This window comes from Lissotriton vulgaris, chromosome 5 (assembly GCF_964263255.1).
Source record: "Lissotriton vulgaris chromosome 5, aLisVul1.2, whole genome shotgun sequence".
NCBI lineage: Eukaryota > Metazoa > Chordata > Amphibia > Caudata > Salamandridae > Lissotriton > Lissotriton vulgaris.
The window spans coordinates 1,938,565,274-1,938,579,705 of NC_141693.1; the positions used below are offsets into that span (position 1 = coordinate 1,938,565,274).

A 14,432-nucleotide genomic window follows, 5' to 3' on the forward strand; every position below is an offset into this window, starting at 1 on the left:
CAAATGCTTGTTTTAGTTTGCCCGGGCCGATTTCTAATCCCAATCCAACCCTGGCCCAGGAGCCTCGAGGGCATCTCGGTGCCATGCCCAGGAGAACCTGTAATATCCCGGTGCTGTGCCAACACTACATCTGCCGGAAAAGTCGGGAAATTCCGGTCTGCGTGCAGGGACAGGGAGCCAGTGACAGCGCAGCCCTGGGCAGCCTCCCAGGCTGGCCTCCACAGCAGGTGACAGCGCTCCAGTGCGCATGCTCCAGGTCTGGGAGCGCAGCCAGGGACATCATGTGATGCGCCTCGGCTTCAGCAGCAGGAAGGAGGGGGTGCAGTGACAGCCGAGGGGTCCGTGCTCTGACAGGTAAGAGACAGGTGAGGGGAGGGTGCGTCCCGTGCAAGGGAGGAGGGGGAGAGAAGGCGAAGACGCGAGGGGAGGGTGGAGAATGGGACGAAGAGACAGGTCTGAAGAAGGGGAGAGGGTTCCAAGAAGAGAACCGGAGAGGGGGTGAGGGCAGACAGCAGAAATAAAAGTTACAGGGGGGCAAGAGGGGGGACACGAGCTACATGGAGAGAGCTGCAAGGGGAGCGAGAAAAAGTAATATGGAAACAGAAGGAGGGAGAAGATAACGGAGGTGGGGCAGGATTATCAAGAACAGCCCCCGGGAGAGGCTGCAGTGCAGAGGGAGAGAGTGAAACAGGAGCGAGACACCTGACAGAGACCTAGTCCTGCGGGGGAAAGAAAGTGAAAGTAAGGGACACATTGACAGCTTCTTTGAAGGACAAGGCACCAGGCCCTCTTAGACTCCGTTCATGGACGAAAATAGGTCTGTGCATAGATGCCCCGGCTGCAGTGATCTTGCATTCAAACCACACTTCTCGTCTTCTGGACTATCGCTCAGGAGATTACTGCACATATACTGGTATGTGTAACCTGTTGGTCACGGGCTCAGATCCTGTTTGATAGCTTTTTGTTTGTATTTTGTTTGCAGTTTTATATAGCGGGAGCTCGATCCGAAGGTATAGGAGCAGCAGTTACGTCACACAAGGATACGTTCATTTTTTTGGGTAGGCACGGGGAGATTGATTTGCCCAGAACCAGAGGATGTTTAGCCGACACCGAGAGTCGACCTGGTTGGCTAGCTAGAAGGTCTGTAGCTCTAACCGTTACGCCACATCCCCTCACATAGTGCGAGTCATTATTGCATGCAGCAGTGATGTGTGATTTGTATAGCACACTAATCACCCGAGAGGGTATACAGGCGCTTCGGCATGGTGTGACTCCCCGGAGGTCGCAGGTTTGAATCTCGAAGGAGGCAATTCATTGTCTTGTCTCTTAGAGTACTGAGGAATAAAACATACCTTGATCTCGAATGACGTCACGTTAGGGTTGCAATGCCTTGAAAGTCTTTCGTCAGTTGGTGCCGAAGCATTATTAACTTCCCAATAATGAAACTAGGCGTACACTTGGGTGTGGCGGACGCCATAGGAACCGCTGCTATACCTAGAACATTTTAAATTGCTCATGATTATATCTTTATTATTGCAATTTCAAGTGTGTTTGAAGTCAATGATTAACCTGCAGTTTCTTGCACGGAGCACTGGTGCCATCTGGTGGTGTCAATCATTAGGGCACTTAGAAAGTTGCAGACGTCCAGGACCCCTGGCTATTTCCAGGTCTCAAAACAGCCACTGGCTCAGTACAGCAGCGAGTCAGTGGCATTATGGTATTTGTTGCTATAATTAATATATTAGTACATCAAAGCGCAAAAAATGATCAATCCGAAGGATGCACAAAATCCTACAACATTAATAGACACAAACCTGGACTCTGTTTGCAAAGTTACTTAAAGGGCTGGCTGCAAATGCAAGTATGGTGGCCTGCGAAGGACAGCAGCTCTCCATCCCATAATTCACACTCATTTCATTTCATGAAGCTTTATTCGGTACATATTATACAAATGACCATAAAAGCATACAGGCAAAAAAAAAACAATTACATAATAATATACAGGTAAAAAAGAACGGAATTAAAACATCATACTTTTCCGATAATATGTCCGGCGAGTTCACATTGTAAATCAATTTTATGGCCTCATCAACGCTGTAGATTCCATATTTTATAAAAATTGGTTTAAGATAGACCAATCTGAGGTTCAAGAATAAGGTACAAATTAACATAAAGTGCAGTGTGCTTTGTTTTGAATGCCCGTCACATGGGCAGGGGCCAACAGGATGTTTCTTGGGTTGAGAAAAGGCCACCAAAACGTGAGCCAGTCCAAATCTAAGTCTTGTAAGAACAAACCTGTGGGCCGGTCTAGAAACCTGGCTTTGGTACGACTGCGAACCTTCGCAGTCAATGTATTTATTATAAAGATTGACAGAAGTCAGGTGGCCATAATTGACTAGGCGCCTCTCCGCTTGATATGACATCAATTTATTTTTTAATTCCTGTTTAGGGATATCTCCTGCAGCACATAGATTCTCTATTATGTCCAGACCATAGATAGCCTGAAAAATATCTACGGTATATTTTAACCAAGGAATCTTGTTATAGTTAACTAGATTAAGAGAATCCCTAATGACATGTTGATTAAAAAGTGTCTCTTCCTTGTGCCAAATGGCACGCCAGATCATTAAGGGCCTAAATGAAACAAGATCACACAAATAGTCGACCCCCAGTTTCCTATGGATCAGATCAGTTGGGGCCGAGGCGGGTAAGCAGAGGAGTTTTTTGAGGAAGATATTTTCTTCCATTTGTAGACTGCCGAAATTGGAATAACCCCACATCCCTGCCCCGTATAAAGCAGTCAAGACACTTCTTGCCTAATAAATCTGCATCATGTCATTAGTTCGTCTGTCGCCAATTTTAGAGGCAAATTTGAATATTCCATAGGCACTTTTTGACATTTTGGACCTTATGCTAGCAAGCTCTTTGGACCAACTACCATCACTAGAGAAGGTCACACCCAGGTAACAAAACTTTTCAACTTGCTGCACTTTCACCCCTTCTATATAAAATGTATGTTTTTTATTGGTCCTAGCACCGCAAGTCATTGTATGGGTTTTGCTTTTATTAATTAATAGTTTCCTTTCATTAATAAAAGCAGAAAATCTATCCATCAAGCTCTGGAGTCCTATGGGGGTCCGTGACAGAAGCACAGCGTCATCTGCATAAAGCAGTACTGGCACTCCAGACCCATTTACCTGAGGTGCGTCAGCTTTAACTGTTTTTAAAATCTTGTCAACAGCATTTATAAAGAGTGTGAATAGCAGGGGGGCGAGAACACAACCTTGTCTTATTCCTCACTTGACATTAAAATTAGGGGTGCACTCCCCGCTTACCCCATATCGCACACAGGCTTGCATCTTTCCATATAAGCGAGCTAAAAAGAAAATAATTCCTTCTGGTGCACCAAGGCCTAACAAGACGGGCCATAGAATGGAATGGTCAACCAGATCGAATGCGCTGCTCAAATCAGCGAAGCAAAGATACAGGGTGCTGCGCTTGGCCTTGGTGTATTTGCCAATTAATAATTCTAGATTTAAGCATTGATCCAATGTACCACGGCCTTTCTAAAACCATACTGGGAGGTAAATGTGTTTGTATTTATATAGCGCCTTCTACCCAGAGGTCTCGTACCACTGTATTCATACCGCTGTGGAACCCTTCCTGGCTTTCCTGTGAGATGTCCACTCCTAGGCACCCCCAAGGTGAAACCAGGCATCCAAGCACTGCTGGGGCCATTTTGGAGATTAAGCAAGCTATTGCCCAGAGTCACAGAGTGGGACCCATGATTAGACTAGGCATCAAGGCGAGAATTATCAGGTTCGGGGAGATTGAGTCCAAGAGCCGCCGAGGCGGGAATTGAACCTTGGTCCCGGGCCAGACCTCTGCATCAGGGTCTGCCGCTCTAACCATTGAGCCACGCTTCTCCACTATCCCCTTCACCAGTATCCCCTCTTCGTTAGCCCACTCTTCCAACCTGGTCAGCAGCACTCTGCTCATAATTTTCACAGATGAGTCGAGTAAGCTGATTGGGCGATAGTTGCATGCTGCAGGCTTGTCCCCCTTCTTATAGATTGGGAAAATAATAGAGCCACCCCATGTTGGCGGAATCATGGTAGTTACAGCGGCATTAAGAACCAAAGTAAGTATAGGGCCCCATAGCAATGGGAGAGTCCTATAAACATCAATGGGAACCCCGTCCGGTCCCTGGGCCTTACCTCCCTTGCTGGCCCCAATACTGCTTTCTACCTCAGCTAAGGTGATGTCCAAAGGGACTATAGGCCAAGATGTTAGATTTTCGCTGTTTTGGCCAACTGCCTGAAATATATTTGAGAAGTGAGTAACCCAAGCCTCACTACTGACATTGGACGCAAGATGGAGGGGCTTTATCATCCCTAAGAAAGGGGGAGTTGACTGTAGCCCCGAATAGGCAGCAATCGGAAGTATCCGCTGCCTGCACTAGATTGTCACAGGCTTCCAGCTGCAACTCTCTCTTCCTTTTGGAGAGAACCGTTTTGTACTCGTGTCTCAGTAATATTACCCTATCCGTATCTCTGGGTCTAAGGCCTAAAGCCTGTTTCAATTGGGAATGGAGGGCTGTACAAGCATGATCAAACCATCCATTTTTCCGGCGGTTTTCTCTTTACTGGTCCTAGTAAATATGGTGTCTACAGTCTTATTAATATTGATAAAATTATCTTCTATAAAAAAAGGGTCACTCCCAGGTGTCAGGATACCATTAATATCTGCCATTGATTTTGATACAATTAGGCTCATTACCTTCTCAGATTTTTCCCCGTTCCACATTAACCTTGTCCCGTTTAATCTATGCGGTTCAGTATTGTCTACAGTTCTTGAGATCTGTTGTGGGCTAAGTTTCCAGATCTCAGTTCGCATTATGATACAGTTGTGGTCGCTTGAGGGAGATTCATCAATAACCGGGGTCAGACAATATGGCACAATACTTGATGAAACCATAACATGGTCAATTTGAGAATTACTATTCCTGCCTGTGTAGGTCGGAATTATTTGGCCCTTAGCATCTTTTGCAGGCTGTAAGAACTCTAAATCATAATTTGACAACAGATTGTTTATTGCCTCCCGGTATATATTATGCGGGAAATGTGGTGTATTATCACCGCTATGATTTTTTTATCCACACACCCTGGAAGATGACATTGGACAGATCGGAGAATTAAAATCACCTAACCAAATAAAATCAAAAGTGGTTTTTGCCTGTGGTACAAGCTTCAATAAGGCATCTTCAAGTTCTTCAATTGCTTTGTGCCGTGTATTATCAAAACAATTATTATAAAAGTTAATTATAAGCACCTCTTTACCTTTCTTCTCTCGTAACCACAGGATTTGCGAATGTGCCCCGACAGTTAAATATTTAACAACAGTCAGCATTAGATTCAAAGACAATAGGATAAGCAAACCACCTTTGGCTCTACCATATCGCGACTTGGTTGCTTCTAGATGATAACTTACAAACCCATCAGGGCTCGGTTTTGTAGAGCACCAGGTCTCTTGCAAACAGAGGATGTCGTATGACCTAATCAAATCCGTCCACCCCAGCATTTTTTCCTTGGAAGCCCAGCCGGCTATATTCCAGCTAATGATTGATATCCCCCTCATGTTACAACAATTAGACTGATCTTGGGTATTAAAACAGTTAATACCATCACCTCTATACTGTATCTCATCTAAACCAGCACATACAGTTTCCACACCTGTTGGGCCTTGATCAGTTGCCAAGCTCTCAGTAATAAAAACAGTTTGGTCCCCTATATCAATCATACTTAAGTCACCCATCATAATTCGCTCCGGCTCAATGCATTTATCACCTAATTCATTTGCCTGATTATTAGGAATCACATACATAGGGAGCTCACAGTCCTGTATATGTCAATCGTTCATATCCAAGGAGCTCAGGGCTTGATACCTGTTCTGTACCGGAACCTCAAAAATTGGGGGCTGAGTGGGTATGAAAGTAGGAGTGAAAGGTCTACCTCTACCGTTAACATGTGGTGCTTTAATAAGATGGCTGTAGAAGTAGCCAAGTGGGCAAACGCATACACTGGTCTCGTCATATATCAGAGAGGCTGCTCTTAACAGGACAGTAGCGACATGTTGGGGATGTTTAAAATTGACGATAACACAGTCACCCCTGCAAGTCTTACTAGAATTACCAATCCAATTTTCCCTTCTGGTAGTGAGTATTTGATCAGAATAGGCAATTGGGAACCCACATTGCTTGTGCAGCCAAGAAACTGTTTTATTTTTAAGGGATTCATGCGTTTCTAGCTGAGGTTGGCTCGGGTTTAGGTCAGAGGGAAGTACGTTAGTTAAGACAACTACATATGGTGCACAATCAGGTGGGAGATTAATGAAACAACTTTTCTTTACCAAAGTTGCCCCCGTATTACATTCAGGTATTGTTAATACATGTTCTTTTTGACATATTATTGGCAGGGGATCAGACATAGTTTCTTTAGTTATGTTTAACCTCCCATTGGGTATCTTTTGTGCATCTATACTTACTTCGGGGACCTTGTCATCGCCCCTATAACTTTCGCCCTTGCTTTTATGGGCATCCAGAAGCCCAACCAATCTTACCACCTCTGCTGACATCTGGTCAAGCTTAGCTACTAAGGGTTTGATGATCTTGTCAAGCTTATCCTCTACGATGCTGGTTAAAAGATTGAATTGCTCTACATTCAAATTAACTGTATCCTTTTTATCAATTGAATCCACATCAGGGATGGTACTTTTTTGGGCTATTTCATTTTTTCTCTTATTATGGTTCCCCCCTCGTTTGAGTTGAACTTTCCTGCAAGTCCTCAGCGCTCTAGGAGCTGGGGAGCACTGTGTTGGAATGTCATTAGATGTATCAAGTATGTCCTGAGCAGGTGCAGGAATAGATGGCACATCTGTTGTAGTATCAACAAGGTCACACCTGTCTTCCACTGATAAGCCCTCGCCACAATTCCACGCATCCAAAGATCCACCATGGGGGGAAGATCCTTCTCCTACTTAGCGGTCAAAACCTGGAATTCTCTCTGCACCCACCTCCGCCTTACACAGAACCACCTCTCCTTCAGAAAACAACTAAAAACTTGGATATTCGATAAGTAAAATACCCCCCCTCCCTCAAGCGCCTTGAGACCCTCTGGGTGAGTAGTGCGCTATACAAATTTTAAACTTGAACTTGAACTTATAATGCTGGCGATGGTGAGGTGGGTGTAAAGGATAAAGAAGGAGGACTCCCTCTACCTAGCGATTTTCGTCGCTCGTCATTGATGTTGTTAACTACTTTCACCAAGTAGTTATCCAGTGTGGCCTTTTGCTTGGACATGATGGCTCTACCAAAAGAACTCAATGTTACAGAGGGCTAGAAACACTGAGCACTGAGAACAATACAGGTAAAGTTTATGTCACCTTTGAAGGTCTGTCAATGGTGCTAATCTGTTATATAAAAAAGAATAAAATATGAACAGAGTTTAAAAAGAAACTAAGATCTCACTTGGCTCTTGTAGTAGATCTATGTAGCAACGGCCAGGGTTTATGGCCCAGCCCAGCCTCGTACTGCCCCGGACTGCCACAGACTGTCCCGCCCTTGTCCCGGGCTTCTTCCGGGATGCTCCCGCACGCTCCCGCGACGCGGAGGAAGATGGTGTTTTTAAAGTGCCTCCTGGTGCGTTCCTGGCGTTGACGGCTTCCGGCTGAGTTGCAGGCTGGAGCCTGTAGTCCCTGGTGACAGCGCTGTCCCCCGCACAGCGGCCGCAGAGCGAGATGAAGGTCAGCTGCGGCAGCAGGAGGAGAGCAGGGAGATACGGGCCAGGTCATGTAGCCCAGAGCAGGAAAGACACGACCTCCGGGTAAGGAGGCTCCCCCGCAAGGCAGGTGAATGACAGCAAGGCAACCAACGTTGCCAACAGGGTCCCCAGCTCCACTGAGGAAGATGGTGTTTTTAAAGCGCCTCCTGGCGCGTTCCTGGCGTTGGCGGCTTCCGGCTGCGTTGCAGGCTGGAGCCTGTAGTCCCTGGTGACAGCGCTCTCGCCCGCACAGGGGCCGCAGAGCGAGATGAAGGTCAGCTGCGGCAGCGGGAGGAGAGCAGGGAGATACGGGCCAGGTCAAGCAGCCCAAAGCAGGAAAGACACGAGCTCCGGGTAAGGAGGCCCCCCGCAAGGCAGGTGAATGACAGCAAGGCAACCGACGTTGCCAACAGGGTCCCACACTCACGCAGTGCCCTTTTTAGGTCTCGCCTACACAGAGCGCATGCACTGCATAGGAGGGTCTTTAGCCGTTGCTCTTTACTTTTTCAAGCACTGCACTCGTGATTGTGGCGGCATCCACCTTGTGGGAGAGCGCAGCGGCGTGCCACAATCTCGAGTGCAGTGCTTGAAAAATTGAAGACTGCTCTTGCATCCTGTTTTACTTTGCACGCACTTAATGGCCGGTCTGAGTGCCTTCACCTTGCTTCAAAGCTCCTCCCCCTCCTCCACCACTTATGCTCTTTTGAAAGATGGGAAATTACAGGTTTTCAGAACATGCAGATTCAAGTCTTCACTATAATTATTTCTTGTATTTGGTCTGCATGTATTAATTTGCATATATTAATGTAGTATCCTCAGAGCATTACGAATAGCCACAAATCGTGAAACTCTGCAGGGTTTTATATTCGAACCATTGTCACAATGAAAGTTGATCTTTAGAGTACTCACCCTAACTGCAAATGCCTTGCATTAATGGCTGACTCACTCTCACTGACTATCACACTCTCACTGACGCTCTCACCGACTTTCACTCTCTCACACTCTCACTGACACTCTCACAGACTCTCACTGACACTGATACTCACTCACACTCTCACTCACACTAACTCTCACCGACTTTCACTCTATCACACTCTCACTGACACTCTCACAGACTCTCACTGACACTCTCACTGACACTCACTCACACTGACTCTCACTCACACTGACTCACTGTTTCTCTCACTCACACAGACTCTCTCGCTCTCACTGACTGACTCTCCCACTCTCACTGACTGACTCTCCCACCTTCTCACTCACTCACTCACTCACTCACTCACTCACTCACTCACTCACTCACTCACTCACTCACTCACTCACTCACTCACTCTCTACCACTGACAGACTCTCACTGACAGACTCTTACTGACAGACTGACTCACTCACTCTCACTGACAGACTCTCACTGACAGACTGACTCACTCTCACTGACTGACAGGATCACTGACACTGACAGACTCTCACTCTCTCTCACTGACTGACAGACTCACTCGCACTGACAGCCTTTCCCACTCTCTCTCACTCTCATCCACTGACTGACAGACTCACACTGACTGACAGACTCTCCCACTTGCTCTCACTGACTGACTCACTCTCTCTCACTGACTGACAGACTCTCTCTCACAGACTGACAGACTCTCTCTCAGACTGACAGACTCTCACACAGACTGTCTCACTCTCACTGACTGACAGACTCACTCTCACTGACAGACTCTCACTGAGAGACTCTCCCACTCTCTCTCACTGACTGACAGACTCACTCTCACTGACAGACTCTCACTGACAGACTCTCCCACTCTCTCACTGACTGACTCTCTCTCGCTCACTGACTGACTCTCTCTCTCTCACTGACTGACTCTCACTCTTACTGACTGACAGACTCACTCTCACTGACAGACTCTCACTGAGAGACTCTCCCACTCTCTCTCACTGACTGACAGACTCACTCTCACTGACAGACTCTCACTGACAGACTCTCCCACTCTCTCACTGACTGACTCTCTCTCGCTCACTGACAGACTCACTCTCTCTCACTGACTGACTCTCACTGACTGACTCACTTACTCTCTCTCACTGACTAACAGACACACTCTAACAGACTCCCTCTCACTGACTGGCAGACTCACTCTCTCACTCTCACCGACAGACTCGCTCTCACTCCATTACTAACAGAGTCTCTCACTAACAGACTCACTCACTCGCTGACTGACAGACTCACTCTCACTGACTGACAGGCTCACTCTCTCTTAATGACTGACTTACTCACTCTCACTGACTGACTGACTCACTCACTCTCACTGACTGGCATACTTACTCTCATTGAATGACAAACTCTCTCACTGACTGACAGTCTCACTCTCACTCACTGACAGACCCACTCTCACTGACAAACTCTCACTGACAGACTCGCTCTCACTGACAGACTGACTGACTCACCCACTCTCACTGACAGACTCTCTCATTCTCTCACTGACAGATTCTCCCACTCTCTCTCACTGACAGACTCTCATTGACAGACTCACTCACTGACAGACTCACTTTATCACTGACTGACTCTCCTACTCTCTCACTGATTGACTGACTCACTCACTCTCACTGACAGACTCTCACTCTCACTGACAGACTCTCACTGACTGACTCACTCTCACTGACAGTCTCTCACTGACTCACTCATTCTCACTGACAGACTCTCTTTCACTGGCTGACAGACCCTCACTGATGGACTGACTCACTTTCACTGACAGACACTCTCACTGACTGACAGACTCTCTCTCACAGACTGACAGACTCTCTCTCAGACTGACAGACTCTCACACAGACTGGCTCACTCTCACTGACTGACAGACTCACTCTCACTGACAGACTCTCACTGAGAGACTCTCCCACTCTCTCTCACTGACTGACTCACTCTCACTGACAGACTCTCACTGACAGACTCTCCCACTCTCTTACTGACTGACTCTCTCTCGCTCACTGACTGACTCTCTCTCTCTCACTGACTGACTCTCTCTCTCACTGACTGATTCTCACTCACTGACAGACTCACTCTCTCTCACTGACTGATTCTCACTGACTGACTCACTTACTCTCTTTCACTGACTAACAGACACACTCTAACAGACTCCCTCTCACTGACTGGCAGACTCACTCTCTCACTCTCACCGACAGACTCGCTCTCACTCCATTACTAACAGAGTCTCTCACTAACAGACTCACTCACTCACTCGCTGACTGACAGACTCACTCTCACTGACTGCGAGACTCTCACTGACAGACTCTCCCACTCTCTCTCAATGACTGACTGACAGACTCACTCTCACTGACTGACAGGCTCACTCTCTCTTAATGACTGACTTACTCACTCTCACTGACTGACTGACTGACTCACTCTCACTGACTGACATACTTACTCTCACTGAATGACAAACTCTCGCACAGACTGACAGTCTCACTCTCACTGACTGACAGACTCACTCTCACTGACAAACTCTCACTGACAGACTCACTCTCACTGACAGACTGACTGACTCACCCACTCTCACTGACAGACTCTCTCATTCTCTCACTGACAGATTCTCCCACTCTCTCTCACTGACAGACTCTCATTGACAGACTCACTCACTGACAGACTCACTTTATCACTGACTGACTCTCCCACTCTCTCACTGATTGACTGACTCACTCACTCTCACTGACAGACTCTCACTGACTGACTCACTCTCACTGACAGTCTCTCACTGACTCACTCACTCTCACTGACAGACTCTCTTTCACTGGCTGACAGACCCTCACTGATGGACTGACTCACTTTCACTGACAGACACTCTCACTGACTGACAGATTCTCTCACTGACTGACTGACTCACTCTCACTGACTGACAGACTCAGTGCCACTATAGACTCTCACTGACATACTCTCTCTCTCACTCTCTCTCACTGACTGACTCACTCTCTCTCTCACAGACTGACAGACTCTCTCACAGACTGGCTCAGTCTCACTGACTGACAGACTCACTCTAACTGACAGACTCTCACTGAGAGACTCTCCCACTTCCTCTCACTGACTGACAGACTCACTCTCAATGACGGACTCTCCCACTCTCTGACTGACTGACTCTCTCTCTCACTGACTGACTCTCACTCTCACTGACTGACTCACTCTCACTGACTGACTCACTCACTTTCACTGACTGACTCACTCACTCTCACTGACTGACTCACTCACTCTCACTGACTGACTGACTCACTCTCTCTCACTGACTGACTCACTCTCATTGATTGACTCATTCACTCTCTCTCACTGACTGACTCACTCACTCTCACTGACTGACAGACTCACTCTCTCACTCTCACGGACAGACTCACTCTCACTGACAGACTCACTCTCACTCTCTCACTAACAGACTCTCTCACTGACAGACTCACCCACTCACTGACTGATAGACTCACTCTCACTGACTGGCTCAGTCTCACTGACTGACAGACTCACTCTAACTGACAGACTCTCACTGAGAGACTCTCCCACTTCCTCTCACTGACTGACAGACTCACTCTCAATGACGGACTCTCCCACTCTCTGACTGACTGACTCTCTCTCTCACTGACTGACTCTCACTCTCACTGACTGACTCACTCTCACTGACTGACTCACTCACTTTCACTGACTGACTCACTCACTCTCACTGACTGACTCACTCACTCTCACTGACTGACTGACTCACTCTCTCTCACTGACTGACTCACTCTCATTGATTGACTCACTCACTCTCTCTCACTGACTGACTCACTCACTCTCACTGACTGACAGACTCACTCTCTCACTCTCACGGACAGACTCACTCTCACTGACAGACTCACTCTCACTCTCTCACTAACAGACTCTCTCACTGACAGACTCACCCACTCACTGACTGATAGACTCACTCTCACTGACTGACAGCCTCTCACTGAAAGACTCTGCCACTCTCTCTCTGACTGACTGAGAGACTCACTCTCACTGACTGACTGGCTCACTCTCTCTCACTGACTGACTCACTCACTCTCACTGACTGACTGACTCACTCTTGCTGACTGACAGACTCCCTCTCTCACTCTCACTGATGGACTCACTCTCACTGACAGACTCACTCTCACTCTCTCACTGACAGACTATCTCACTTACAGACTGACTCACTCACTCACTGACAGACTCCCTCTCACTGACAGACTCACTGACAGACTCTCACTGACAGACTCTCTCACTCTCCCACTAACAGACTCTCTCACTCACTCTCACTGACGGACTGACTGACTGACTGACTCACTCTCACTGACAGATTCACTGACTCACTCTCACTGACAGACTCACTGACAGACTCTCTCACCGACAGACACTCCCACACTCTCTCTCACTGACAGACTGACTGACTCACTCTCACTGACAGACTCTCACTGACAGACTCTCACTGACAGACTCACTCACTGAGAGGCTCACTCTTACTGACAGACTCTCCCACTCTCTCTCACTGACAGACTGACTGACTCACTTTCACTGACTCACTCTCACAAACAGACGCTCACTGACAGTCTCTCACAGACAGACTTAGTCTTGCTTACATTAATGAAAAGGCCATGGTCCTTGCAGAATACATCGAAACGTTCAATGGCCTTCTGAAGGCCTTGCTGCGTTTTAGAAATTAACAAAGTATCATCTGCAAACATCAACAGAGGGATCAGTTTTCCATCCAACTTGTGGGCATCAGTTGGATGGTTCTCAAAATACTGAATCACCCTGTTGATGTAAAGAGAGAAGAGAGTTGGTGCTAGTACGCATCCTTGGCGTACCCCCCTTGATATCGAAAACCTGTCTGTTACCTTCCCTTGTTGATTCCAGCGAACTTGGGCAAAATTATTCTCATGTAGTTTAATAAGGAAGGCCAGAATATCCAGTGGCATGCCCTGACCTGCAAAAACATTCCACATCTTGGCTCCCAGCACTAGGTCAAAAGCCGAGTTAAGGTCGACAAATGCCGCATATAGTGTGCCTCCACCTAATTTTTAATAATGTTGCTGAATTCTTTCACCAGAAAGTAAACACTATCTACTCAGCCTTTCCCCCCAAAAATCTCACCCCCTTAGCCCCACCTCTGGATCCCATAATCTCCCCCTCCGGTCAACACCTACCCACTCTGACTCACTTCCCTCCTTTGGATCTCGCTACCCTCGAATCCTTAGCACGGAAAGTAAAAACCGGATCCCCTGATGACCCAGCCCTGCCAGACATAATAATGGCAGCCTCTCAGGCCACTCTGCCCACAATCAGGGATGTTTTAAACGCTTCCATCTCCTCTGGCACTGTTCCGACCGTTTGGAAGCAGGCCATGGTCAGATCATTATTGAACAAGCATTTACAATGCAATGGTTTTGCCTTTGTTAAAGTTAGAGCTATTGGCATTGCTCTTAACATTATTTTTATTTATGTTTTTTTTAACACAAATAAATGGCATTGTCATTTACAATGCCAATAGCTTAATCTCTCGCAAATGCCACACACAAACACCCACAGAGAGCCCCCCACACACACGCACAGAGCCCTCCACAGACACACCCACACAGAGCCCCCCACACACACAGCCA

General features: G+C 47.2%; 1 protein-coding gene across 2 annotated transcripts in view; it reads left to right on the plus strand.

The window, feature by feature from the left end:
* The first annotated feature begins 235 nt into the window (after nucleotides 1–235).
* Nucleotides 236–14,432, plus strand: part of LOC147717808 (transmembrane protein 268-like) — a 107,964-nt gene continuing 93,767 nt past the window's right edge. For both annotated transcript variants that reach the window (XR_015296098.1, XM_086924597.1), the window contains exon 1: nucleotides 236–354. The gene's annotated coding sequence lies outside the window, so the exon portion shown is untranslated. The remainder of the gene's footprint in view (nucleotides 355–14,432) is intronic.